A 26,866-nucleotide genomic window follows, 5' to 3' on the forward strand; every position below is an offset into this window, starting at 1 on the left:
TTAATATAGAAGTTATGTAACATGTCAAAATACTCATAGCACAATATGTGAATCGCTGGAGTTCGTCAAAAATATTTCATTCAAAAGAATCATTTCTGCGTGTACAAAACCATTTTGGTTGAATACAGCACTTTGAAAGTGACAACTAATGATCGGATCCAAAATTTTGGTAAATAGAAGTAATGCAGTATGAACACTTACAGCTCTTTGCTATCTACCTGGCCAATGATGGAGCAAGACCAGTATTCGTCTAAAGGCCAAAATTGCATGTCTGAACAAATTCCATAATATCATTGTCTACATATTTAGTCCAGAGAATGTTGTATTGGTTCATTGCAATGTCAAGCCAAGGTTTCATGTTTCCATTATAATGAATGACAGTAGCATTGTTGATCTCGTCCATACTAGTACTTGGATTATATCCGAGGCCAAGTGCATGCCAAGATTATCACCGCCAAAAAAAACATATGTAATTCTATCGGTGTTTATTTATTTTGTTGGTATTTTTATCAGTGAAAATAACAAATCACTAACAAAAAAATTGTATGCAATTCCATTGGTTATTTTTTTTTAATAATACCGACAGAATGAAACCGTTAGTGAGTGTTTGAGAATAATATAAATCATATCATGAGACCTTACCTAACAGCTTAAGTTATTGGGTGAGATGGTTCTTTGACATGGTATCAGAGCCTTGGTGATCAAGTGGTCACGAGTTCGAATCTCACCATCCCCGTTTATTTGATAAAAATTAAACACAAGATAGTGTGGGTCTGTGCAAGTTTCAAACCCAAAGGGCTTTCACTTGAGAGGGTGTGTTAGAGAATAATATAAATCATATAAACAACAGTAGCACAATGGCATTTGCGGTAATTCCTTTTGAATTCTATGGAATATACCGACAGACTTAATCCGTCGGTAAGACCGTTAGTGATGGTTAAACAATATTTTTTAAAAAAACAATTATTAAACAGAAATAGAAAATAATTAAATTAATATAAAAATAAAATATTTATTACAAATTTAAAAATTTATAAGTTGAAATAAAATTAATCTATAATAGAGGGGCTGGAGAAGGAGGCGGCCGCAGATCTCCGTCGGGACCATGGGGGCAATAAGAGGGAGCACGTGTACCATCCATCTATGTTTCAGCTTCATATGAAATTGACAGAGTTTGTCCGCTATGTCGTTCTGTCTCAACAGCAATATAGGTCGTCCAAGCTTCAACTTGTTGGTTTAAAATTGACTTGAACTTCAAAGTTTGAGTGCTCGAAACTGATTGTGAGCATCCCATGGTTGAAACACTTTGGACCATCCACAAATCCTCGGCTATAGTGTTTTAGATATTGAACACCCGATTTCTGTCGGGTCCACTAAACGATCCTGCTTCCAACCACAAATCTGGATCGACTTCTCGATGAGTCAAAGCATCGTCCCCGTATCTCTTCTTCAACTAGATGTTTTATGTATCCTAAAAAAAAATTCAACAAATTCAAAAAAATAGTAATTTAAGAAAATAAATTGTTAAAATCCAACATACTATAAAGTGTTAAGCACGGCTATCCACAAGCTGTTGCACCCATTTTCAATGGTCATCATTCCACACGCGTGTTTCTACAACAAGCTCCATCAGTATTGGTTCACGTCCAAGAACCGTAGCCTGCAAGAGAAAATTATTTTTAGTTAAACATATTCATCTAAAGCAACATATTAAAAAAAAGATGTAATAAAAAAAAGAATCTTACCATCCGCTTTGCATGTGAAACGAATAGAATGGATCTGCCAGTGTGTGTGGTAATGGAATAGTGAATCTGTCAATTTCGGTTCTCCGTATCGGATTGTGACCGTTGCACAAAACGCTCGAACATCACTTGTTGAATATATTCTACCCATATATGTATGGAGGTCTGAAATCCTTCCAAACTGTCACGTCCTTCCAACCTAGAAGCTCTCTTTCTTTTGCATATTTTTTTGCTTTATTTTGCATCTCGTATCAAAAATCACACAACATATATGGTGCAAATGAATTATCTGTTAATAAATAAAAAATAAAATTTTAACATTTGGATTAAAAAATTTATCATGATTTTAATCTTACCCTCCTAGCAACAACGTTGTCAGCTCTTTCTCGTAAAACAATTTCCTTGCAGTTCAAAATTGTAAAAGAATAATTTCATTAATATAATAATGTTTAAGTCAATACTAACCTTAAACCTTTTGAACCTTGCATCAATCATAGGTTTCCATTCAGGATCTTGAAAACCTATCTCCATTTAAACAATGGCACTTCCATCGATGATTTCATCGCCGATGTTATGCTTTGGACATCCTTAATATTTATCAACTTGAAATTGCATTCGTTAATTGAAATTAATTTTTCAAAAATTATTAACATGTTCTTTATTTTTTAGTAGTTCCTGAAAAGAAAACAAACTTATATTGAATGGTTAGGATTCCACTGGGCATAAAACTTCCTAGTAAATGGATCTCACTCTAAAGGGACCCCCTTAGGCATGGAGACATCGCACTCGAAGGGCCTTATCGAGAGTGGGTGCATGTGACTTAGGTGCTAGTTCTTCTAGCAGAGATCTTGTCTATGCAATGCGCTATTAACATTCCCTTAGGCATTTACTCAAATTAAAGGATTAGGATACCATAAACCATTTTTGTTGTGAAAAAAAAAATTAGCAGCACCTTTCCTATACAGGAAGACTACCAAAATTTGTTTTACATACAAATACACATCAATTTAAATTTGATTGCCACAAACCAGTTGATTTTATTCAATTTCTTGAAGTATTGAATTTGAAGAAAATGAAAAATATAAAACATTGTTACAATACATGCATGAACATTATATTTTGCTACACCAAGTTAAGCAATTGCTGAGAATTTTTGTCATTTAAGGAATTGCTAGTAAAAATTTTTGTCATTTTTATATATATTTTTTAATTTTTTATTAATATATATTTATGATAGAGCAAATCTAATTATTGAATCTTTACTTTTTAACTGGAATTTTACTTTATAAATAGCAAAGCTTCTTTTCTTTAATTTTTTTTAATGTATACAATTATTATTGTCACATGTGGAGGCGTGACATCGTCATGATGTTGGTCTTGGCGTGCTTTAAATGTGCCTCCCTCCTGAGCGAGGTATGGTGTTGAATAGGAAAGGAAACGGTTCCGGGTTTAATCATGAAATTATTATTAAGGTTCAGGAGTCTCCACGTAGTATTATGGTTACTATAAACATATGTTCTGCGAGAGTTTGGGTAAGGAACTGGTTGTGCAAAGAGAAGACGCATCACCCCCAGTGCACCCTACCTAAGATAAGCTGCATTGTTTTTTTATTATTTTTCTAGGTTGAGTTTTTATTTGTTGGTTTTTTTCTAAAGTTTAAGGCAAATCTCCCTTCGTGAAAGAGTCTACCTCATCGGGCTTAATCCTACCTAACCATTCTGAAGTTTAAACTTTAGTATCGCATTTATTTTACATCTTGTATATTTAATTCCTGATGGTGTACTCTATTGTATAGTTTTACACCCACAAATATTAAAGTCTACATCTAAACCCTAATATAAAATGAATAAAATTATTGGTGAAGGTTTTTTGAAATTTTGATCGAACCCTGACAGATAATCATAAATTGCTTATGATATCCATTTTTTGGATTTTTAAAACATGAGAAAGATGCGATTTTTTATCTTTTAATGAAAATATGTTTGGAAACTTTTTAGGATTTGGTCGTATGCATGAAAACAAAACATTTTTTTTTCTTTTATGTCTTTTGAAAAGGGAAATTAATTTAAAGTTTTGAGATATATTATTTTAATCTTTTTTAGAAATATTTCAGAGAAAACTAGGTATTTTAATACCAGATTTATATCTTACAGTGTAAAAATACAACCCAATATTATACAAAATTAATAGAAAACATGCGAGAAAATAAGAAATATTTTGAAACACCCCTTGGGAATTTTTTTGTTTTTTTAATAATATATAATATTATATTATTATAATTATATTATTATTAAATATATAGGCTGAACCAGACCCGGCCGGCAGCCTAACAGGTATGGGCTGTTTCTTTTTCTTTCTTTTTTGGTCTGGGTCGGACCCGACCCAGCCATTTAAGCTAGGCCATCACAGGACCGGCCCAGACTTGAATTATCGTTTTGCATGCAGCACAACCAAGAATAAGGAGAAGGAGGAGAAGAGAGAAAGGGAGGAGGGTTGCTCAGCTTGGAGGTTGTGGAGGTGATAAGGCGGTCTGGCTGGCGGCTCAGGAGGCATTGGAGGAAGGAGTGGTGGTCGGTGTCAGCTGTGTGAAGAAAGAGAAAATGCTCGCAAAAGGGGGAGAGAGATGAGTTCGCAACGGCTGCTTTATCGTCAGTGAGGAGCTAGGTTGGTGGAGTGGTGGTGGTCAAGTTGGTGGTGAGAGTGGTGGTGGCTAAAGGCCACCGTGGAGAAAGAAAGAAGAAAAGGTGTCAGAGAAGAAAAGGCTGGGGGGGAAAGGATTTTTTTTTTTTCGACTTTGGACCCAATTTTCTCTCTTTCAAACCATGAAATCGAAATCCATTTATAGGGGATGAGAGAGGGATGTTTGGTCTCCACTTGTGCCAAATATTGGCCCTCGGTTTGACCCGAAAGCATCCCTACTGTTGGTTAAAAAAGGCAATGATGAACTGTCAGTTTTGTGCAAGAAAATAGCTGGTCGGGTTGGCCATTTTAGGGCGGTTCCACTGCCTTTGCAACCTCAATCAGCCCGAACGGTTCACACTGGCGTGTAGTCAGGTGTTAGGTGATCATTTTCGTAAAGTTTTTGTCCAATTTGATGGATAAACGAGGCGTCAAATGCCTTAGGAAGGAGGTCACTCGAGCAGCCTCGCTGAAGAAGAAGATGAACAGTCATCTTCCAAACGGCGCAGTTTTGGCCAATTATGCTTTAGTCCTTCGATTTGTGATTTATTTCTAATTACACCCCTTATTAGCTTCAAACTTTTAATTTTGTTCAATTTTACCCCTGACAAACTTTAATTCAAGCCCTGGATTTCAGTGCCTTTTTTATTTTGATCCTCGGTTTCGAATTTGACCCCCTAATTGACCATTAAACTTTCAACTTCTTCAATTTCACCCCCGGGTTCAATCAATTAAGCCTCTATAGTTCAGTGCCTTTTGCAAAATGCTCCTTTGCTATGAAATTCTTTAATTTAGCCCTTAATTGACCCTAAAACTTTGATTTTCTTGCAATTTTCCCCCTGATTTCAATTAATTGACTTTGTAAAAATTAAATTTTGTTCCCTAAAGTTCTAATCTTCTAAATTAGACCTAAATTGGGATCCCAAACTTAATTTGTCACCAATTAAGGCCCTAATAAAATTAATTTGACCAATTTAAAGTATAATTAAGTCCTTGCAGCTAATTAAATTCTTTAATTGGACCCAAATTAATTCTCAAACATAATTAAACTTTAATTTGGCTCATGACTAAATCAAATTGACCTATTAAAAATCTAATTATATCCTTAAGCTTAATTTTTAAGCAGATTCATCCAATAATCATTTAATTTGACTATGAATTTGCATTGTCTCTCCATTTTTTGGTAAAATAAGGCTCAGGTTAGTTGTTGACGCATGGGTCACATGTCAGGTTGACCTGAACCTCATGTTCTTCTTTCATCTCCTTTAAATAAGGGTGTTTTGCATGCAAAGGGGAGGAGAAAAACATAAACCAAAAGAGACCCCTGCACCAGCCTAAACAAAAGATAACCAACATTATTAAACTCAAACCAGCCATCCTTTTTGTACCAAACCAAGGATAAACCAAAATCAAACCCTTTTTGGAATAATACCACTCTTTTTTATAGCCAAGAAAACCAAAAAACCTTACCAAAAACCACCTTCACCGCCATTATCATCACCCTCGAATAGCCATGCCAACAAACATTCTCCTCTCTAACAGCCACTAGTTACACCGCCACCAGCTGCACTATAAGCCATGAGCAACCACCATCTACTCTAGCAACCCAAGCCGCCAATGAAAACTCCCCCAAGCCAGGTATCCCTCCTTCGACTTGTTCCTTTTTTTTGCAAATTGTATTATGTTCTTAAAGGAGCATGCAGAACATCAAATAATTCACATTCTGCTTCTGAAGATAAGGAATAAAGTTGGACCTTGGTTTCAGCCCAACTTGTGTGGAGGGGTTGGGTCCAGCCCACACGTATAAGATAGAGCTCGTTGGGCCATCTGTCACCCTAACCAATTTTGAGTAGGTTGGGTCTGAGCCCAACACTTGTAAGGACTTGGGCCTCGAGCCTAATAGGCCAAGCCCAACCCAGACCTAACGGTGTTTTTGGCAAATTATGAGAAGAATTAAAAACATAGATATATATAAGAGAAGTAAGAAAGAAGAAATAAAAAGTCAAGAATTGGAAGTAAAGAAGGTGAAGAATAGAGAAAAATTGAAGGTTGATAAATCAAAAGTCTATAACTTTTTATCAAATCATCATAATTTGACAACAATAGATAAAAAAAAAAAAGCAAAACCTTTAAACAACCAACTATTTGGCTAGAGGCTCACTAAAGTTAAATTGAAGCCTAAAATAAAATAATATCATATCTAATAACAAAACTCAACTAAAAGTTCAAATAATTTGAACCCAAAAACACAAGTTAAAGCCTAATCTCCTAACCAATGAACAATGGTTGGGCTATCCTCCATCATCAACGATCATATGCGTGTGTGACGTGTCTTGAATTCGGTGTCCCCACCACCCTTTTCATTCAATTTAGTCCATGATTTGTCAAAATAAATGTATGAACATTCATTTTAGTTCAATTTTTGTCAGCCCAAACCCAACCCTAAGTCAGCCCAAACCCAACAAAACTAACCTAAGTATTTAAAGAAAAGGTTGCAAAAGAAATTTATTTTCCTCTCTCTTTTTCTTCATTTTTGTCATGACCTCTTCTTTAAAATCACAAAGGGATTTTGGTTTTTAAGCTTTAGTTTGGTTCAAGAATTGTTGAAGAAACAAGTAAGTGTTTCTCTCTTTGTTATTTTTTATTATGGTTTATTTATAGAATGATTAGACAAGATATTAAGGTTTTGTTATGATTTTGATGATTTCATGATCTAGGAAGTATTATGGTGTTATTTGGCTTAAAATAAACTGATTTGATTATTGGAATGATGGGATTTCGAAGATCAAGTCGTCTATTTTTTTGTTCTACAGATTCAGGACTAAGAGGTCAGGATTCTGGAAATCCCGACCAACCAGTCTACTGGTTCACTTGTTGTTGTTGGTCGACCGATTGGTCTAACCCGGTCAACCAGTTGGTTTGTGTAGTGATTGACCAGTTGGTCAATCCGGTCAATTGGTTGACCTTGTAGTGGTACTTAATCAAGTTTGTTAGGTTTGATCAGTTTGGGTTATTGACATGACCAAAAGATTTATGTCTTCTCCCAAGTGTAGGAGTGTCGAAGTAATAAATAACCCGACAAGACCGGGGTCGAACCATAGGGAGGTTAACTGTATAAACTACAAATAAAGAAATAGATAATAACATAAAAGGGAGTTGAAGAGAGCTATGAGATGTGATATTGATATAAGGATTAAACAAGGATAAAATAAGTGTCAAGGTTAAAGGATCCACTAATGGTATTTCAAACAAGTATAGTATAAACTCTTTTTATTACTCAATTGAAAAACACACACAAAGGAGGTTCCAATCGGATTATAAATTGTTAACATAATTACATTAGTTATCTTATTCGGATAATGTTAATACTTGTAAATGTTGTCAGGTATTCATGATTATAACTTATGTTAACAAAAAAAAATTCCTTTCATAGCACAGGTGTTGGTTATACCATATGGTTGGGCTATGAAAGTGTCAAGTATTTGTTGTACCAAGGGTTATACAACATAAATCTAGATTAACCATTTAACAAGCAAAGTATTAAAAGTGAACAAGATAACAAATACAAAACATGTTAGTATCAAACATTAAAGTCCGTGTTGAGTTTATACTATACTTATTCTTACACCATTAGTGTAACCTTTTCACCTTGACATAATAAACTTAGCTAAACATAATGAAAGAGAGAAACATAAATAAACAAGATAAGAACATAAATAAGATATAAGTTAACTAAGTAAAGGAAAGGAAATGAAAAGCATAAACAAGAGATTAATATAAACAAAACTTAAGCATTACAAAAATATAAAGAGAGAGAGCAAGAACATGATCTTGATGTGAAAACCAAGATGCCTAAATGCATGGCAAATGCCTCCTTTTATAGGCCAAAATTTGGAACTATTGATTTGATGACTAATTGTTGAGTGGGTGGCCACATCTTGACTTGGTGACAATCCTTATCTTCTTGTCTGAACAAAACGTCATTGCTAACATGAGAATTTGAACAGATTTTCCTCATGAAAGTTCTAGGAAATTGTCTTAGCTTTCCAAAAAAAAAGAATCAATGCATTTGGACTTCTAGAACTCGAGATATGGGCTGAACACTGAACAATGTCTGGGTTGCAAGACAGATTCCGACGTCTCCGTTGTTGCTAACATTTGGACTTACAAATAGTAGAATTGAGTCTTGGACTCCTCATTAATATTTTAGGCCTATGTCTTAGCTTTCTAGCCATATAAACCAAATTGAAATCCAAGATCTACAGCTCCAGATATGATGCAATGACTGAACAGTGTTCCAGTTTGGACTGAACCAACATCTCTTTTCTAAGCTTGCCCCTCTCTTTGTCTTCTCAATTTCAGTAGTTAAACTCATCAATCAATCCTTTGATTTATGTGATAGGCCTGCATTTAAGATGAACATTTACCATAAATTAAAGGTATCTTATAGTGTCAGACTTGTTATTATAAAACATGCTTTAGTTATGGAGTTATTAATACTTCAAGTGCAAAATAATGATATAAAACCTTGATAAAAATGCACTTTTAAGTACTAATCACACCCCCCAACCAGCTTATTACTAGTCCATAGTAATCAAAGTGTTAAAATAGAAAAACAATTTGCAAGTTCCACAAAGCAAGGCATTCATCATTCAACTTCCATTAATCTATCCAGATAAACAAACTCTCATTAAATTTATATTTCTGCTTCATATTTCTTAAACAAGATATTAATAAACCTTCCTTTTTATGTGCTCAATGTATGAAAACATAGATGATGAGGGCTTTTATTGGAAGAAAATAATATTTTGTTCTAATGTTTAAGGTTAACTTCCTTGGGTGGGATTATTATCTTTTTTTTTTCTTTTTTTCTCTTTTTTTAATATATATACATATAACTTAAAACACAATGCATCTTTAACCCATGTAACGAGCTTTCGGCTAATGACTCCCAAACTAGTTGGTCTTAGGGCATTAGGTATTGAGACACCCCTACAAGCTTAGTAACTCGAGTTGCAGATAGTGCAATATTTGATTCTCTTAAGCTTTTCTCCTTAACCTATGTAACAAGCTTTGGGCCAATAGCTCGTACGCCAGTTGACTTTAGGGTGTTAGGTGTTAAATTTTTTGCAATCGCATTTGGAGGCAAAGCGGGAAAATACTTTTTCAATTTTTCAAGAGTGGTGTCCATTTTCAAATGAGAATTGGAGAAGAGATGCAAAGAAAGCAGAAAGAGCAAAGAATTGCACAAATATATACACATATATCAGTTATTATAGGAAACTGAAAGAACCGACTTAAGAGTCACGGAGTACCGTTATCCGTCTTTTGATTGGGGTGAGAGAGACTAGCAAAACAAAATTCACACCAAAAAGAAACACAAAAACAATGTGAGAAAAAGAATCAGTCTTTATATACAAGATCACTCAATTCAATAGAGTCATTTTCAACTAAAAAATTGTCAAAGTAAACTTTCAAACGATGCCCATTTACCTTAAAAACATTGTCATTCTTTGGATTCTCGATATCACAGGCCCCATATGGATACACATGTTTCACAATAAATGGATTGCTCCATCTTGATCTTAGCTTTCCAGGAAATAAATGGAGTCGAGAATTATAAAGTAAGACTTTTTTACCAACATTGAATGTTTTTCTCAGTATTTTCTTGTCATGAAACTCTTTGATTCTTTCTTTATGAATTCTTGAATTTTCATATGCATCATTCTTATTTCCTCAAACTCATTTATTTGTAATTTTCGCAGTTGACTAGCATCATCAAGGTTAGAATTGAAAGTTTTAATAGCCCAATAAGCTTTATGTTCAAGTTCCAGAGGCAAGTGACAAGGTTTTCCATAGACCAACCTATAAGGTGACATACCTAATGATGTTTTAAAAGCAGTTCGATAAGCCCAAAGTGCATCATTAAGTCTTAAAGTCCAGTCTTTCCTATTAGGGTTCATTGTTTTCTCCAAGATCTGTTTGATCTCCCTATTAGCAAGTTCTATTTGTCCACTTGTTTGAGGATGATAAGGGGTGACAACTTTGTGTGTGATTCCATATTTCTTCATTAAAGACTTAAATGACTTGTTGCAGAAATGTGTTCCACCATCACTTATCATGGCTCGAGGGATTCCAAATCGACTCAAAATATTTTCTTTCAAAAACTTTATCACTGTTTTGTGATCATTGTTTCGACTTGGAATTGCCTCTATCCATTTTGAAACATAATATACTGTGACTAATATGTACAAGAAACCAAATGATGGAGGAAATGGACCCATGAAATCTATACCCCAACAGTCAAAGATTTCAATAACAAGAATAGGATTTAAATGCATCATGTGATGTTTTGAAATAGATCCCAACTTTTGACAATTTTCACAAGTCTTGCAGAATGCATATGAGTCCTTGAACATGGTGGGCAAATAAAATCCACTTTGTAAGATTTTTGCAGTTATTTTTCTTGATGAGAAATGACCCCCACATGCCTCAGAATGACAAAATTTAATGACACTACTTACCTCATTGTCAGGAATGCATCTTCAAAATATTTGATCAGAACAATATTTGAATAAATAAGGGTTATCCCAATAAAAGTTCTTTACTTCGTTCAAGAACTTTATTTTGTCCTAGGTACTCCAATGAGCTGGCAATTGTCCTGAAACAAGAAAATTAACAATATTAGCAAACCAAGGCATTGTAGAGACGGAAAGTAAGGATTCATCAGGAAAGTAGTCATTGATTGGTGTGATGTCAGATCTCGAATCTGTTGTCAATCTTGACAAATGATCTGCGACAACATTTTCGGTGTCTTTCTTATCTTTGATTGTGATATCAAATTCTTAAAGTAATAAAATCCACCGCACCAATCTAGCCTTAGAATCTTTCTTAGAAAGAAGATATTTTAATGTTGCATGATCACTAAAAACAACAACAGGTGAGCCAACAAGATAAGACCTGAATTTTTCACATGCAAATACTACTGCAAGTAATTCTTTTTTAGTGGTGGTGTAATTCATTTGAGCACTATTTAAAGTTTTACTTGCATAGTAAATCACATAAGGTTTCTTATCTTTTCTTTGTCCCAAGACAGCACCCACGTCATAATCATTAGCGTCACACATTATTTCAAAAGGAAATGGCCAATCAAGAGGTTGAATGACAGGAGCAGAAGTAAGCAAGTTTTTAAGTTTAACAAAGGCTTTTTCACAATGTTTAGTCCATTCAAAAATATTATCCTTTGTTAGAAGGTTACTCAAGGTTTAGATATTACACTAAAATCTTTGATGAACCTTCTATAAAAACCAGCATGTCCTAAGAATGATCTAACATCTTTAATAGATTTTGGTGTTGGCAAGTTAGCAATTAACTTCATTTTAGATTTGTCAACCTCAATTCCTTTTGATGAAACAATGTGACCAAGTACAATGCCGTTTGTTACCATAAAGTGATATTTTTCCGAATTCAGTACAAGATTCTTCTCTTCATACCTGCTCAAAACCTTTTCTAAGTTAGTCAAACAATCATAAAATGAATCACCAAAAACAGAAAAATCATCCATAAAAATCTCAAGAAAACGTTCAACCATATCACTGAATATGCTAAGCATGCATATTTGAAATGTGGCTGGTGCATTAAATAATCCAAAAGGCATTCTTTGATATGCAAAAGTACCAAATGGACATGTGAAAGTAGTCTTCTCTTGATCTTCCAATGCAATTTCAATTTGATTGTAACCTGAATAGCCATCTAGGAAACAATAAAATTCATGACCTACAACTCTTTCTAGGATTTGATCCATGAAAGGTAAAGGGAAATGATCTTTTCTAGTCATTGAATTAAGTTTCCTATAGTCAATGCACATGCGTTAACCAGTAATAGTCCTAGTTGGAATTAACTCATTTTTCTCATTTGTTATCATAGTGACTCCAGACTTCTTAGGTACAACTTGGGTAGGACTTACCCATTTGCTGTCGGAAATAGATAAATGATTCCATTATCTAGAAGCTTAATGACTTCATTTTTCACTACTTCTTTCCTATTAGGATTAAGCCTTCGTTGCATTTCTCTAAAGGGTTTAGCATTTTCCTCCAAATAAATCATGTGTGTGCAAATCAAAGGACTAATTCCTTTTATATTAGCTATGGTCCATCCTAATGCATTTTTGTGCATTTTCAGAGTTTGTAATAACTTACCTTCTTGATGTGCATTAAGTTTGGAAGAGATTATTACCAAAAAAAAGTTTCATTTTCTCCCAAAAATGAGTATTTGAGATTGAATTATAACGGAATCAAATAAGGTTTTGGTGGTTGAAGACTTGAAGGTATGGACTCAATTGATCATAGTGGCAATTTCTCAATTTTTAGTCTCCAACTATTTGCCTTTGATTCTTCCTGAAAATAAACCATTTGCAAATTGTCAGATTCATCAATCTCAGTTTCACTGGAAGTGGTTTGAAATTGATCATAAACTAATTTTTCAATAAAGTCCACTTCCTGTAAATCATTATCATCTCCATGTTGCTTGCAAATGTTGAAAATATTCATCTCCAATGTCATGTTTCTAAAAAATAGCTTCATCAGTCCATTCCTACAATTAATCAATGCATTAGAAGTTGCAAGAAACGGACATCCTAAAATAACAGGAAATGAATTACATGCTTCAACAGGTTGTGTGTCCAAGACAATAAAATCCACAGGATAAATGAATTTATCGACTTGTACTAACAAATCTTCAACTATTCCTATAACCACTTTTACAGATCTATCAGCAAGTAAGAGAGTTACAGAAGTTGGTTTTAACTCACCTAGATTAAGACTTTCAAAAACTGAATATGGAAGTAAATTCACACTAGCTCCAAGATCAAGTAAAGCTTTTTCAATTTTATGTTCTCCAATAAAGCAAGAAATTGTAGGACAACCAGGGTCTTTATATTTCAAAGCATTATTGTTTTGAAGAATGACACTAACTTGTTCGGCTAAAAAGGCTTTCTTTTTCACATTCAGTTTTCTCTTCACAATACACAAATCTTTCAAAAATTTAGCATAAGAAGGTACATGTTTAATAGCATCCAATAAAGGTATATTGATCCTTACCTACTTGAAAGTTTCAAAGATTTCAGAGTTGTGATTGACTTTTCTTTGTTTGGTCATGGCATGAGGAAATGGAAGTGTTGGCGGGGAATCAGTCTTTTCTTTGTAATGTTCAGATTCAACCCCTTCCTTACCCTCAGAGATTAACTCATCAACTTTCTCATAAGGTTCAAGAATGAGTTTTTCAATAACCTTACCACTGCGAAGAGTGATGATTGATTTGACTTGATCCATGTATTGGCTTCCGGAACTACTTGCATTTATATTGTATTGCCCTTTTGGATTTTGCTGTGGTTAAGATGGAAACTTACCTTTCTCTTGAAAACTGAGAGCAGATGTGAACTTTGCAAGAGTATCTTTAAAATCTGTCATGCTTTTCAATGAATGCATGCAGTGTTTCCTCAAGATTTCTTCTAGGAGGTGGAGCATAAGGAGGTGCATATCCATTAGAATTTTGGAAATTATGGTGTGCTTGAAACGGTAGCTGTGAAGTTTGTGCATCACTCTTCCAACTGAACTTTGGGTGATTTCTCTAACCAGGGTTGTATGTTTGCGAGTATGGGTTATGATTGGGCCTTTGGAAACTGTTTAAAGCATGGGCTTGTTCATGGAGGCATTCCCTAAAAGAAGGCAAAGTTGGACAGTCATTGGTTGAGTGTTCATTGGTTTCACAGATTTGACACACAATGTCTTGAACAGATTTTAGTTGGCCACTCTTTTTTAATTCTAGTGCCTCGACTTTTCTAGCTAAAGATACAAATTTGACTTAGAGGTCATGATCTTCTCTGAGGTTGTACATTCCTCCACTAGATGTATGAGATTGAGTTTTACTTGGTGCCTCATAAGTGCCTGTAGTGTCCTAATTTTGAGCATTTTCAGTTTGCAAGTCTAGGTACTCCATTACTTCATTAGGGTCTTTATCTTCAAAAGTTGCATTGCACATCAATTCCACCATTTATCTATCTTTAGGTGTTAACCCTTTATAAAAATGTGAAACCAATCTCCATGTTTCAAAACCATGATGAGGACAAGTATTAAGCAAGTCTTGATACCTATCCCAATATTGGTAAAATGTTTCTCCTGGTTTTTGAGTGAAAGTGGTGATTTATCTTTTGAAAGAGTTTGTTCTGTGAGATGGAAAAAACTTCTTTAAAAATTATTGTTGCATTTCATCCCAAACACGAATAGATCCTGGTCTCAAATTTTGTAGCCATGTTTTAGCTTTATCTTTTAATGAAAAAGGAAAAAGCTTTAATCTGATAGTGTTCATGCTACAATTTAAGTCATTATAGGTGTTACAGACCTCCTCAAATTCCCTTAAATGCAAGTATGGATTTTCTAAATCTAAGCCATGAAATGAAGGTAAAAGTTGAATAATGTCTGGCTTAAAATTAAAATGAGATGCATCAGAGGGGGGAAAGTATGCATGAGGGTGCACTTGTTCTTGTGGGATTCATGTGGTCTCTAAGTGTTCTAACACGGTCATTCTCATTATTCTAATTATGAAGCGACTGGTTATCTTCTTCGGCCATATTATCTGAAAATGAGGAGGATACCCTATAAAGTCTACCACTTAATGTACATGACCAAACTCTCATGCACGTGTAGGAAGAGAATAAAAGGAAAAAAAGAAAAGGAAAGGAAACAAAACAAAACAAACAAAAGTTAGATAAAATGAAAAGTGAAAAGAGAAAATAAAATAAATATTAAAAGTGAAAGTGTCGGTTATACCATACAGTTGGTTATACCATATAGTTGGGCTATGAAAGTGTCAAGTATTTGTTGTACCAAGGGTTATACAACATAAATCTAGATTAACCATTTAACAAGCAAAGTATTAAAAGTGAACAAGATAACAAATACAAAACATGTTAGTATCAAACATTAAAGTCCATGTTGAGTTTATACTATACTTATTCTTACACCATTAGTGTAACCTTTTCACCTTGACATAATAAACTTAGCTAAACATAATGAAAGAGAGAAACATAAATAAACAAGATAAGAACATAAATAAGATATAAGTTAACTAAGTAAATGAAAGGAAATGAAAAGCATAAACAAGAGATTAATATAAACAAACTTAAGCATTACAAAAATATAAAGAGAGGGAGCAAGAACATGATCTTGATCTGAAAACCAAGATGCCTAAATGCATGGCAAATGCCTCCTTTTATAGGCTAAAATTTGGAACTATTGATTTGATGACTAATTGTTAAATGGGTGGCCACATCTTGACTTGGTGACAATCCTTATCTTTTTGTCTAAACAAAGCATCATTGCTAATGTCAGAATTTACAGATTGTCCTCATGAAAGTTCTAGGAAATTGTCTCAGCTTTCCAACAAAAAACGAATCAATGCATTTGGACTTCTAGAACTCAAGATATGGGCTGAACACTGAACAGTGTCTGGGCTGCAGGATAGATTCCGACTTCTCCGTTGTTGCTAAGATTTGGACTTCCAAACAGTAGAATTGAGTCTTGGACTCCTATGAATGTTTTAGGCCTATGTCTTAGCTTTCTAGCCATATAAACCAAATTGAAATCCAAGATCTACAGCTCCAGATATGACCCAATGACTGAATAGTGTTCCAGTTTGGACTGAACCAACATCTCTTTTCTAAGCTTGCCCCTCTCTTTGTCTTCTCAATTTCAGTAGTTAAACTCATCAATCAATCCTTTGATTTATGTGATAGGCCTACATTTAAGATGAACATTTACCATAAATTAAAGGTATCTTATAGTGTCAGACTTGTTATTATAAAACATGATTTAGTTAGGGAGTTATAGATACTTCAAGTGCAAAATAATGATATAAAACCTTGATAAAAATGCACTTTTAAGTACTAATCAGTTATGTTCAGAATTGATTGGGTGAATTAATTCGATTTTATAATTACAATTTGGTCTCTAAGTTTAGATTTTAATCTTTTATGTTATTTTGCTCTGAGTTATTTTTTAGTGTTTTATGTATCCGTTATAGATTCTGCATTCGTTTGCCTCTTGTTTTTGTTTTTTGGGTGAGTGGGAAATCTTTAATATGCATGTAATATAAATAATTATGTTTGTTAATTATATGATGAGTACAACTAGTTAATTTCTTGAATATTTATATGTGTTACTTTATTTTCCGAGTAATCATCTATTCTTGAATTTACACTCGCATTCTGTTGAATTAAATTTTATTTGATATGATATTTGTTTGCTTTGATAATTATGTGAATATCTATTATGTCTTGATATAGGACTTTTCAGAAACTTCATGCTAACAAAGAGTAGGTAGTCTATGTGCACAAAGTATTTTGTATATCGAACTGGTGAGAGAGGCACCAACCTGTGGTGACTGATCCTCCCGCAGTGGTCACCTTTAGGTTTTAATTGAGTTTGGGTTTCGATAATGTCATAAATATTATGGATTATTTGCTTAGCTTTATCCAATGATGAGAATTTTTTAATTGTTATTTGATTTTATTGGTTTTGAAGAATATAATATTATGAAAAATATTGAACCGCTGCAAAATCTATATATAATTTATTTTGATATGTAAGTTTTGAGGCTTAACGTAGGTAGGGTGTCCTTACAACACCACTCATGTGTTGCCAGTCATGTACCCGGGATTCGGGTCGTGACAATTTTGGTCCTAAAAGCTTCAATTATTAAACAAAAATAAATAATTTTTTTTCCAAATCAAGCATCAATGGAGTGTCATTTTTTTTCCTTGACACTGCAAGCACCCTATATAAACCCAACTGAAACAAACCATCAAGATTGATCCTAAAACAACCCAATTTAAAAGCAATAAAATGAAGAAAAAAAACATTAAGTTTAAGTTTATTACAATCCACAATATTATTTTGTCTTGAGCTCCTACGAAAGCTCAAGAACTTTAAGTTTATTCGTAATATTTGTTTATCCATGATATGAGCATAAATATCATTAGTAATTAATAATTTGTTTGCTTACTTTCTAACCCAAGCACTTATAAAACCTATACAAGCAATAATTAATAATCAACAATCACTAATTATCACCTTTAAACAAATGAGATAATTTTAGCCTATTTATATAGTTTTTTATCTAAATAAAAGAAATCAGATGACATCTCTGTTATTATATAGGTAAAAACAAAACCTCATAAAACTCGTTTATATCTTTTTTTATTTCTACTATGTTATATTAGTTCTTTAAAATTTATAAAGGAATATTTTGAGTTATTTGTTAAAAATAAATAAATTTGAATATTTATCGAATAAACATGCTTGTTTTTAAATATTAATGATTGTATACGAAGTTTGATGATTTTGATTATATTAGCATGTTTGGTTCTTAAAGTGTATAAAAGAAATATAAGGGATCATGGGGTTTCTCAGTTGGTTCTTAATTCTTTTAGTTTTGTCGCATGTGTGCGGCGTCGCGGCGATCGTCCATCCTCAAATGTAATGGATATATATCTGGTAAATGTGGGGAGACAAGGAATTTTTTGTCTCTTAGCGGTGAAAAATGGAATGGGAGTCGCCACCTAGTATTTTGGTCACTAGGAACCCTAACTGGTCTCAGAGATTGGGTACGGAGACTAGTTGCGTAAAGGGAAGGTATTAGCACCCCAAATACGCCCTACCTAAGGTAAGCTACATTGTTTTATTGTCTGATAAAAAAATCTAAAGTCTTATCATGTTGGTCCGTCTATGGTTCAAAAAAAACCCTTCTCAGTAAGGAGGTTCTTATCTTATGAAGCGAAACTTAACCGGTCTAATGTCTATAAAAGAACTACCTTTTTAATATCAGGATTACGTTTTACGTATAAATTCGTAATCCCAGACATTAAAACAAAACAAAATATTTTATTTTTTTTGAAATATTGGCCAAAGTTCTCGTGACTTTAATAAACTGGTTATTAAAGCCAAAATACATGCTAAAATAATACTTTTTAAAAACGTTTTCTTTGTTGTATTAAAATATGATATGATTTTTTTAGCTTTGAGAGACTTGGTCGTATGCATGAAAACAAAAATTTTTTTTTTTTGAAAAAAACCGGGTATTTTTAATACCGGATTTGTATTTTTACGATATAAAAATACAGACCAATATTAGTTAAAATGACATAGAAAAATACATGGGAAAATCACAATTTTCAAAAATATATATAATAAAAAAACACAAAAAAACAGAAAGGGAGAAAAAAATGAAATGGACTGGGCTGTATTGGCCCAACTACAAGGCTGGACTCAGCCCAGCCGCGTGGGCTGGGTTGATGTTCCAGCCTTTAGTTAATAGGGCTAGACTCAGCCCAACCGCGTGGGCTGGGCTGATGTTCCAGCCCGAAACGAAAATTACCTGAGGCGGTGATCTCGGGCGGTTGAGCTGGCGATGACGGTGGCTGTTCTCGGGGGCGCTGCGGTGGCGATGACGGTGAGACCCAGTGACAGCAGCGGCGCTTCTTCTCCACTGTGCAGAGACACCAGTCGGCGTTTCCTTCCCTGCCGGTTTTTCCTTTTTATCCTTTTTCTTCCTTCTCCCCGACTGTCTCTCTCGGTTTCCTTGTCGATATCCCCGGTTTTTTGGTTTCTCTGTTTCGGTTGTTCCTCTCTCTCTCTCGGTCGGTTTCTCTCTCTTTCGGTTTCTCTCCCCGTTTGCTGCCGTTCTCTCCTCTCTTTTTTTTCCTTTTGGACCCCCCTTCTTTCTTCTGCACTCGGACGGTATTTATAGGGCCAGGGGGAGCGGGAACGACCCTGCCCCATCCCATCGCCGCCCATGCATAGGGTGCACGTCGCCTGCTCTGCCATGGCGCCGACAGCGGTGGCCAATGGAGGCGTCGCTTGCGAGACACAGCTGCTCTGGCATCTCATCATGAGATGGGTGGCGTCTGACTTCGGCTCTAAAGCATGTGGGAGGAAGAGACAAGGGGAAGAAACAAGAAAGAAAAAAACAAAACTTCTCTTCCCCTGTTGCATGTCCAGGGGAAGAAGAAGGAGAAACAGTGCCGTCTAAAAACGCCACTGTTTTTTTTTTTTTTTTTTTGGAAAATGCATGAAACGGCGTCGTTTTTTCCAAAACACGCCGTTTCATTTAAATGGAAACTGGCGCCAAAGTGCCAGATTTCACGTCAGTCCTTCAATTTGCGCGCTTTTCAGTTTTGGTCCTTGGTTTTGGATTTCTTCAATCAAGTCCCTAATTGGCCATCAAACCTCTATATTTATGCAATTAAGCCCCTGATTTGACCAAATTAACTCTCAAAAATTATAATTTGACCCCAAAACTTTAATTTCTTCCAATTAAAGCCCAAATTAACTCCAAAATCAATTTTTCTTACAATCAAACCCTCCATAAATTCAATTAAACCTTCAATATAATTTAATTGAGTCCACCAACATCTAATTTTGGACTTTTCTTCCTCAAATTGAATTTTCTGTGTCAACAGGGCTATCATCAGTCAATGAAATACTGCCAAATTTTAATTTTTGTATTTTTAAACCTCCCCAACCAAATTTTGACTATTTTCTGAGCATTCTGGCATCCTCTTTTTATATTTTTTTATAATGTTTTTTTATTTTTTATTTTATTTTATTTTTTTAAGAGGAAAAAAAATGTGAATTGGGAATAACCCAAAAATGGGTTATGACAGTTGCCCCCCTCTTTACAATGCTTACGAAGCAAAGATTTTGCGTAGTAAGTTTTGTAAAGAAGAAAAAAAAGAAAAAAAGAGAATGATCACATTATCTTGGGCAACCTGCCCTTTTTGAAAAAAAAATGGTCTATTTTCATGGGCGACCAACCCACACACTCACACTTACCCTGGTCTATTTTCATGGGCGACCTACCCAAGTAGAAAAATGAAGAGTGGTCTCATTGTAATGGGTGACCTACTCAGATAAAAAAAATATGGAGAATGGTCGAGTTGTAATGGGTGACCTACCCAAAAAATGAAAAAAAGGAAGAATGGTCGAGTTGTGCATGTATACTTACCCAAAAGGTGATGATGAAACACAGATCTCACAATGTTGAAAGCAATGCATTATGCTCAATATGCATGTATACTTACCTAAGAAATATAGGTCCCCATTTCTTCATGGTGTCTTTCTTTTCTCAAAAGTTGGAGTGTTGGCAATAGACTTCGATGACTTTTTCGCTCTTGCTTACTCGAGTCATCTCTTGTGACCTTGACCTCTAGAAAAGACTTGATATCATCATACTTCTTTGTCCTCCGCCCCTTTATCTCAAGGGTTGCCAATTTTGCCCGATATTTTCCTTAAGAAGGGAATCATGGAGCCAACCCTACCATGCATTTTTTTATTGCCCCCCAGCTTGATCATGCCCCCAAGTATTTAATTCGGGTTTGGGGATGAGGCTATATGAAGGAAGATTTGGTTTTCGACAAGAGTTGTTTTCATGCGGAATTTTTTTGGAATTTCAAAGTTATTCCAGACACAAAAATTATTTTGACATTGATTCAAAGCAAACTCATTTTGAAGAAATTCAAGTGATTCCTATGGAGAGGTTTTCAGATGTGATGAAAACTTTTTGTTTTGCTTTTGACGAAAATGTGAAGTGACATTTGGTTGGTCAAAAAGGTTTCAGATTTAATTTGAGGGTTTCAAAGAACCAGTGTTCAAAGCATTCACTTTATTTGCAAGAATAATGATTTGGTTCGCATGAGAAAGCACTGCCTACCGATCCAGATTGCTTGCCTTTGATCAGAAAAGGGCTTGATTAGGCATGTAATGTAGGCTTGGGCTGTTGGTTATGAAGAAAAAGGATATTTACAAGCTCAAAAGGTGTTTAAGGGATTTCAAGACTAAGGATCACTTGTGCTTGTTTCCTGACCTTTTGTCTTTGGAAAATCTTCCCAAAATGGTCTATCGTGCCCCCTAGTGTTGGGCTTGAGATCTTTCTCTTTGTTTTTGTTTTCTTCATTTGGTCGAGCATCATCATATTGATTTTTTTTTTTGAAGCTCAGATATTTTGGATTTTTCTTCATTGCCCCCAGTTTTGTTTGGGCACCTTTGATGATTGAGAATTTTCTTTTATGCCCCTAGTGTTGCTTGGGCACTTTTAATCATTGTTTTTCTTTTCTTTTCTTCTCGCACTTGCCCCCAGTGTGGGGTGTGATCCTAGCCAAGGTTATTTATCTCAAGAAAAGAGTTAGGCTCAAAAGGGGACTACAAAGGATATATTTTAGCCTCGTGAAATGATTTATAAAAAATAGCCTTTCCTCATTTCAAACTCATGCACTTAAGATCGGTAAGTCTTGCTCTCATGCGAGTATGCAAAATGATTTCTCATTATTCATTCAAATAAAACTCAACTTTGGAGTCACTTCATGGTGTTTTTTTTTTTTTGGTTTTCTAGGTGTATGGTTACCTTCCTAAGAAATCACTTGAATTTTCAGTACTCGTTAGTTTTGAACAAACACCAAAATGATTTTTGTTTTTGTACTAAACTTTGAATTCTCGAAAATTCTTTGGAAGAAAAGGGAAACACACTGAAGGATTCTTGGTGCAGTGGTTTTGTGAGTAAATATTGTGCTCAGAGTGTTATTTACATGAAACAAAAAAAAAATGAAAACATGTCATGAACACAGGGAAACACTTGATCTTATTAACACGAAGGCTCTTTTGACAAAGAAAGTCTTGTTGCATTATGAGCCAAGTTACCAACAAGACTGAAACAAGTTAAAACAGACATGATCAAACAAAAGACAATAATAGGGCAGGCTTCATCCTTTCATTTTGGCAAATCCCCTCTTAGGTTAGCTTCCCCACAACAACTCTTGTAGAGGACTCCTTGACAATATGCACAAAAACTATGGTCAAGATCCGAGACCTTCAAAATTTATGCTGCCTCTTTCACACCCCACCTAAATCGTCGGTGCTTCCAGATTTCCTGAACATCCCACCACTAGTGCATTTCTGATCTACCACTTCAAGCATGATTAGGTAGAGGGTTCGTGTTCACATTAGAAGTGTCTTCCAATTCTATCCACCCTGCCTTGATTAATTGCAAAAGTTTTCTCTTGAAGGCGTTGCAAGTATGGATACTATGTCCAGCAATACCAGCATGGTATTCGCAAGTGAGCTCTGGCTTGTACCAGCTGGGATAAGGTGGTTGCACCGGCGTCAAAGGTTCGGGAGCTACTTGCCCGATGCTTAATAACTTCTGGTACATTTCATTCAGGGGAGCGGTAATGGAGGTAGTTGTTCTTGGACCCTTTGGTAATTTCCAATTTGGCTTTTGGCTTGAAAGGGCTCAGGTTTTTTGATGTTGGCAATTTGGGATAGAGTGTGGTAGTTTTGGGATGAGTTTTTCCTACCCTTGTAGCCATCTTCAACATGGTTGACCTCCTTCCTTTCAAAGCCTATTTTCTCGATGGGTGCAGAAATTCTACCACTCTTGACGCCTTGCTCTATGCGTTCGCACACTACCACAGCATCAGTGAATTGTTGAGCCGAACTACCCATCACATGCTCGTAATATGGCGCTTTTAGTGTGTCGGCAAATAAAGTAACCATCTCTTTGTCCAGAAGTGGAGGGTGGACTTGAGCAGCTGATTCTCGCCATCTTTGAGCATATTCCCTTATGCTTTCTTTGTCCTTTTTTCCCTAGATTGGACAAGCTAGTTCTATCAGGAGCAATGTTCATGTTGTACTTGTGTTGCTTGACAAAATCCTCAACAAGATCTTTCCATCTCCGGATCTTTGTGTTGTCCAATCTCATGTACCAGCTTAATGCTGCCCCACTTAAGCTATCCTGAAAAAAATGCATCAGTAATTTTTCATCATGTACTACTTCTGCCATTTTATTGCAATAAGACTTGAGGTGAGTCATGGGGCATTGTGTTCCACTATATTTGATGAACTCAGGAACACGAAACTTTTTCAGGACAACCACATTTGGGACTAGACACATCTCCGCTGCCCGTACTGGATCATATAAGTCTACCCCTTCAATGACTTTGATTCTGGCTTCCAGCGCCGCTATCTTTTCTTGATCAAGGCTATCAGATGACTTGGCCTGGTGGGATTCGTTAGCAAATGCATCCATGACTGCCGGGGCTAGTGCAGGTGTTGTTGACTGCACAAACGCTGGATTATGTTGAGGCTCTTGACCCTGCTCACTCATTCTTTCTTCGGGCTGAGCTGTTATTGGAGTCTGATTAAAGGTGATCGGTCGGTTAGAAGGACCTTCACCAGAGGCATTTCTTAGTGTTTGCTCGAGTAAGCTAGTAAGGCGAGCCATGCTTGTCTTCAGAGACTCCAACTCTTCTTGAAAATGGCATCACGGTGAGCGCGTTCTTCGTCTTCCATGTTTCTCGCTCTAAGTCGGGTGTTATAGACTCGTTGGGGACCTATATTCCAACATGTTGTATGTATGTATGTTATTTACAAATGAATGGATGTATGCATATGGGTGCAAATGTATATACATGCATATTAGGGAGTTCAGACTCTAGTGATAGGTTTCGGGCCATTACAGGATGGGTGGCTTTCTACCTGGTCTCAAAAGGGTCTCTTGTTGTCCCAGTAATCACCCTCATGAAGGCAATATGGGGGCTTGTAGGCAATGAGATGGCACATGTACCAACTGTTACCAGTCTAAGCACTCAGCGAAGAGTTGGGGTTTACACAAACTTAAACCTTGACTAAAAGTCGTAAGGTAAGCTGTTAGTCCCCCACTTAACTTAAAGCTTTTCAGTATAAACTCTCATATAAAATGAATGATGCATGACACAATTATATAATGCATGAACAAATATGTACAAATCTAAAGCATATGAGCAAATAACCAAAGGAAATTCATCTTAAAAATGACACACATAAAACTAAAGAAAAAAACCAGACAAAACAATGCTTAGTCCACGAGGTCCCCAATGGAGTCGCCATTCTGTCGCACGTGTGCGGCGTCGCGGCGATCGTCCACCCTCAAATGTAATGGATATATATCTGGTAAATGTGGGGAGACAAGGAATTCTTTGTCTCTTAGCGATGAAAAATGGAATGAGAGTCGCCACCTAGTATTTTGGTCACTAGGAACCCTAACTGGTCTCAGCCTTTAGTTAATAGGGCTGGACTCAGCCCAGCCGCGTGGGTTGGGCTGATGTTCCAGCCCGAAACGAAAAGGGGCTGGACTCAGCCCAGCCGCGCGGGCTGGGCTGATGTTCCAGCTCGGAGCAAAAAGGGGCTGGACTCAGCCCAGCCGCGTGGGCTGGGCTTATGTTCCAGCCCACTGGAGAAGGGAAGAAACCCATGTAGCCGGTCACTGTGCGCATGCACAGTAAACGACTAATTATTTTCTTCTTGCATGCAGAACGTGCACAGTGCACGTTCTGCAGGCAAGAAGATGAATTAGGACCGGTGGCTAGGGGGGAAGAAGAAGATTACCTGAGGCGGTGATCTCGGGCGGTTGAGCTGGCGATGACGGTGGCTGTTCTCGGGGGCGCTGCGGTGGCGATGACGGTGAGACCCAGTGACAGCAGCGGCGCTTCTTCTCCACTGTGCAGAGACACCAGTCGGCGTTTCCTTCCCTGCCGGTTTTTCCTTTTTATCCTTTTTCTTCCTTCTCCCCGACTGTCTCTCTCGGTTTCCTTGTCGATATCCCCGGTTTTTTGGTTTCTCTGTTTCGGTTGTTCCTCTCTCTCTCTCGGTCGGTTTCTCTCTCTTTCGGTTTCTCTCCCCGTTTGCTGCCGTTCTCTCCTCTCTTTTTTTTCCTTTTGGACCCCCCTTCTTTCTTCTGCACTCGGACGGTATTTATAGGGCCAGGGGGAGCGGGAACGACCCTGCCCCATCCCATCGCCGCCCATGCATAGGGTGCACGTCGCCTGCTCTGCCATGGCGCCGACAGCGGTGGCCAATGGAGGCGTCGCTTGCGAGACACAGCTGCTCTGGCATCTCATCATGAGATGGGTGGCGTCTGACTTCGGCTCTAAAGCATGTGGGAGGAAGAGACAAGGGGAAGAAACAAGGAAGAAAAAAACAAAACTTCTCTTCCCCTGTTGCATGTCCAGGGGAAGAAGAAGGAGAAACAGTGCCGTCTAAAAACGGCACTGTTTTGTTTTTTTTTTTTTTTGGAAAATGCATGAAACGGCGTCGTTTTTTCCAAAACGCGCCGTTTCATTTAAATGGAAACTGGCGCCAAAGTGCCAGATTTCACGTCAGTCCTTCAATTTGCGCGCTTTTCAGCTTTGGTCCTTGGTTTTGGATTTCTTCAATCAAGTCCCTAATTGGCCATCAAACCTCTATATTTATGCAATTAAGCCCCCGATTTGACCAAATTAACTCTCAAAAATTATAATTTGACCCCAAAACTTTAATTTCTTCCAATTAAAGCCCAAATTAACTCCAAAATCAATTTTTCTTACAATCAAACCCTCCATAAATTCAATTAAACCCTCAATATAATTTAATTGAGTCCACCAACATCTAAGTTTGGACTTTTCTTCCTCAAATTGAATTTTCTTTGTCAACAGGGCTATCATGAGTCAATGAAATACTGCCAAATTTTAATTTTTGTATTTTTAAACCTCCCCAACCAAATTTTGACTATTTTCTGAGCGTTCTGGCATCCTTTTTTTATATTTTTTGATAATGTTTTTATATATTTTTTTTTAATTTTTTTTAAGAGGAAAAAAAATGTGAATTGGGAATAACCCAAAAATGGGTTATGACAAGTTTCATTGCTTCAATTTTGTATACATAAACATTTATATCAAATTTTAGAATTTCCAGTAATTGTTTGTCTTATGAGAAAATGAAATATAGTAAAAAAAAAAAGAATAACAAAATGGTTATCCAAAGACTTCAATGTTATTGTGCATCATAAAGACACTTATTGTTGCATACAACTTATACTAGTACAATTCAAGATAGAATAGAAAGGGTTAAAGCAACAGGTGCCAATGCAACAATAGCAGCATAATGGTTCCAAATTTGGTCACCCTTAGTTACAACAACAGTTACTTTTTCCTTTGGCACTTTTGAAATGAATAGTTTTATGAAATCATCATGGCAAGCTTTCCCAGTTGTTATATGCTTTTAGCAACAATATTCTGATGGAGTATTGTTGGTGTATATAATATTAGAGATTTATATTGCACAATGTTTTGTCACCTTTGTGTGGTACTCTTTCAAATGTTGAGAAAGCTCTAGATTTTCTTCATTAGTATGAATCGCAAAACCTGGTGTAATGATAAGTATACCGATAAAAAGAAATAGTGTTGAGGAGATGTTTTTGCCAAAACTTCCCATGTTTTTTACAGCAATATATTCTTGTACTTGGATAAAAATTTGATGGATGCAAATAAAATAATATCATGCAAGTCAAATTTATAGGTAAGAAAATACTTCAAAACATTTTAT

At 35.9% G+C, this 26,866-nt stretch overlaps 1 long non-coding RNA gene and 1 pseudogene across 1 annotated transcript in view; one reads left to right on the forward strand and one right to left on the reverse strand.

Annotated features, from left to right (window-relative positions):
- LOC127905228 (uncharacterized) overlaps positions 1-26,866 on the reverse strand; it is a 32,730-nt gene continuing 5,864 nt past the window's right edge. Inside the window, exon 2 of the long non-coding RNA XR_008059029.1 lies at positions 1-145. This is a non-coding gene — a long non-coding RNA (uncharacterized LOC127905228). The remainder of the gene's footprint in view (positions 146-26,866) is intronic.
- LOC127905278 (small nucleolar RNA R71) lies at positions 14,530-14,640 on the forward strand (annotated as a pseudogene).

This window comes from Populus trichocarpa, chromosome 4 (genome assembly GCF_000002775.5).
Source record: "Populus trichocarpa isolate Nisqually-1 chromosome 4, P.trichocarpa_v4.1, whole genome shotgun sequence".
Lineage (NCBI taxonomy): Eukaryota > Viridiplantae > Streptophyta > Magnoliopsida > Malpighiales > Salicaceae > Populus > Populus trichocarpa.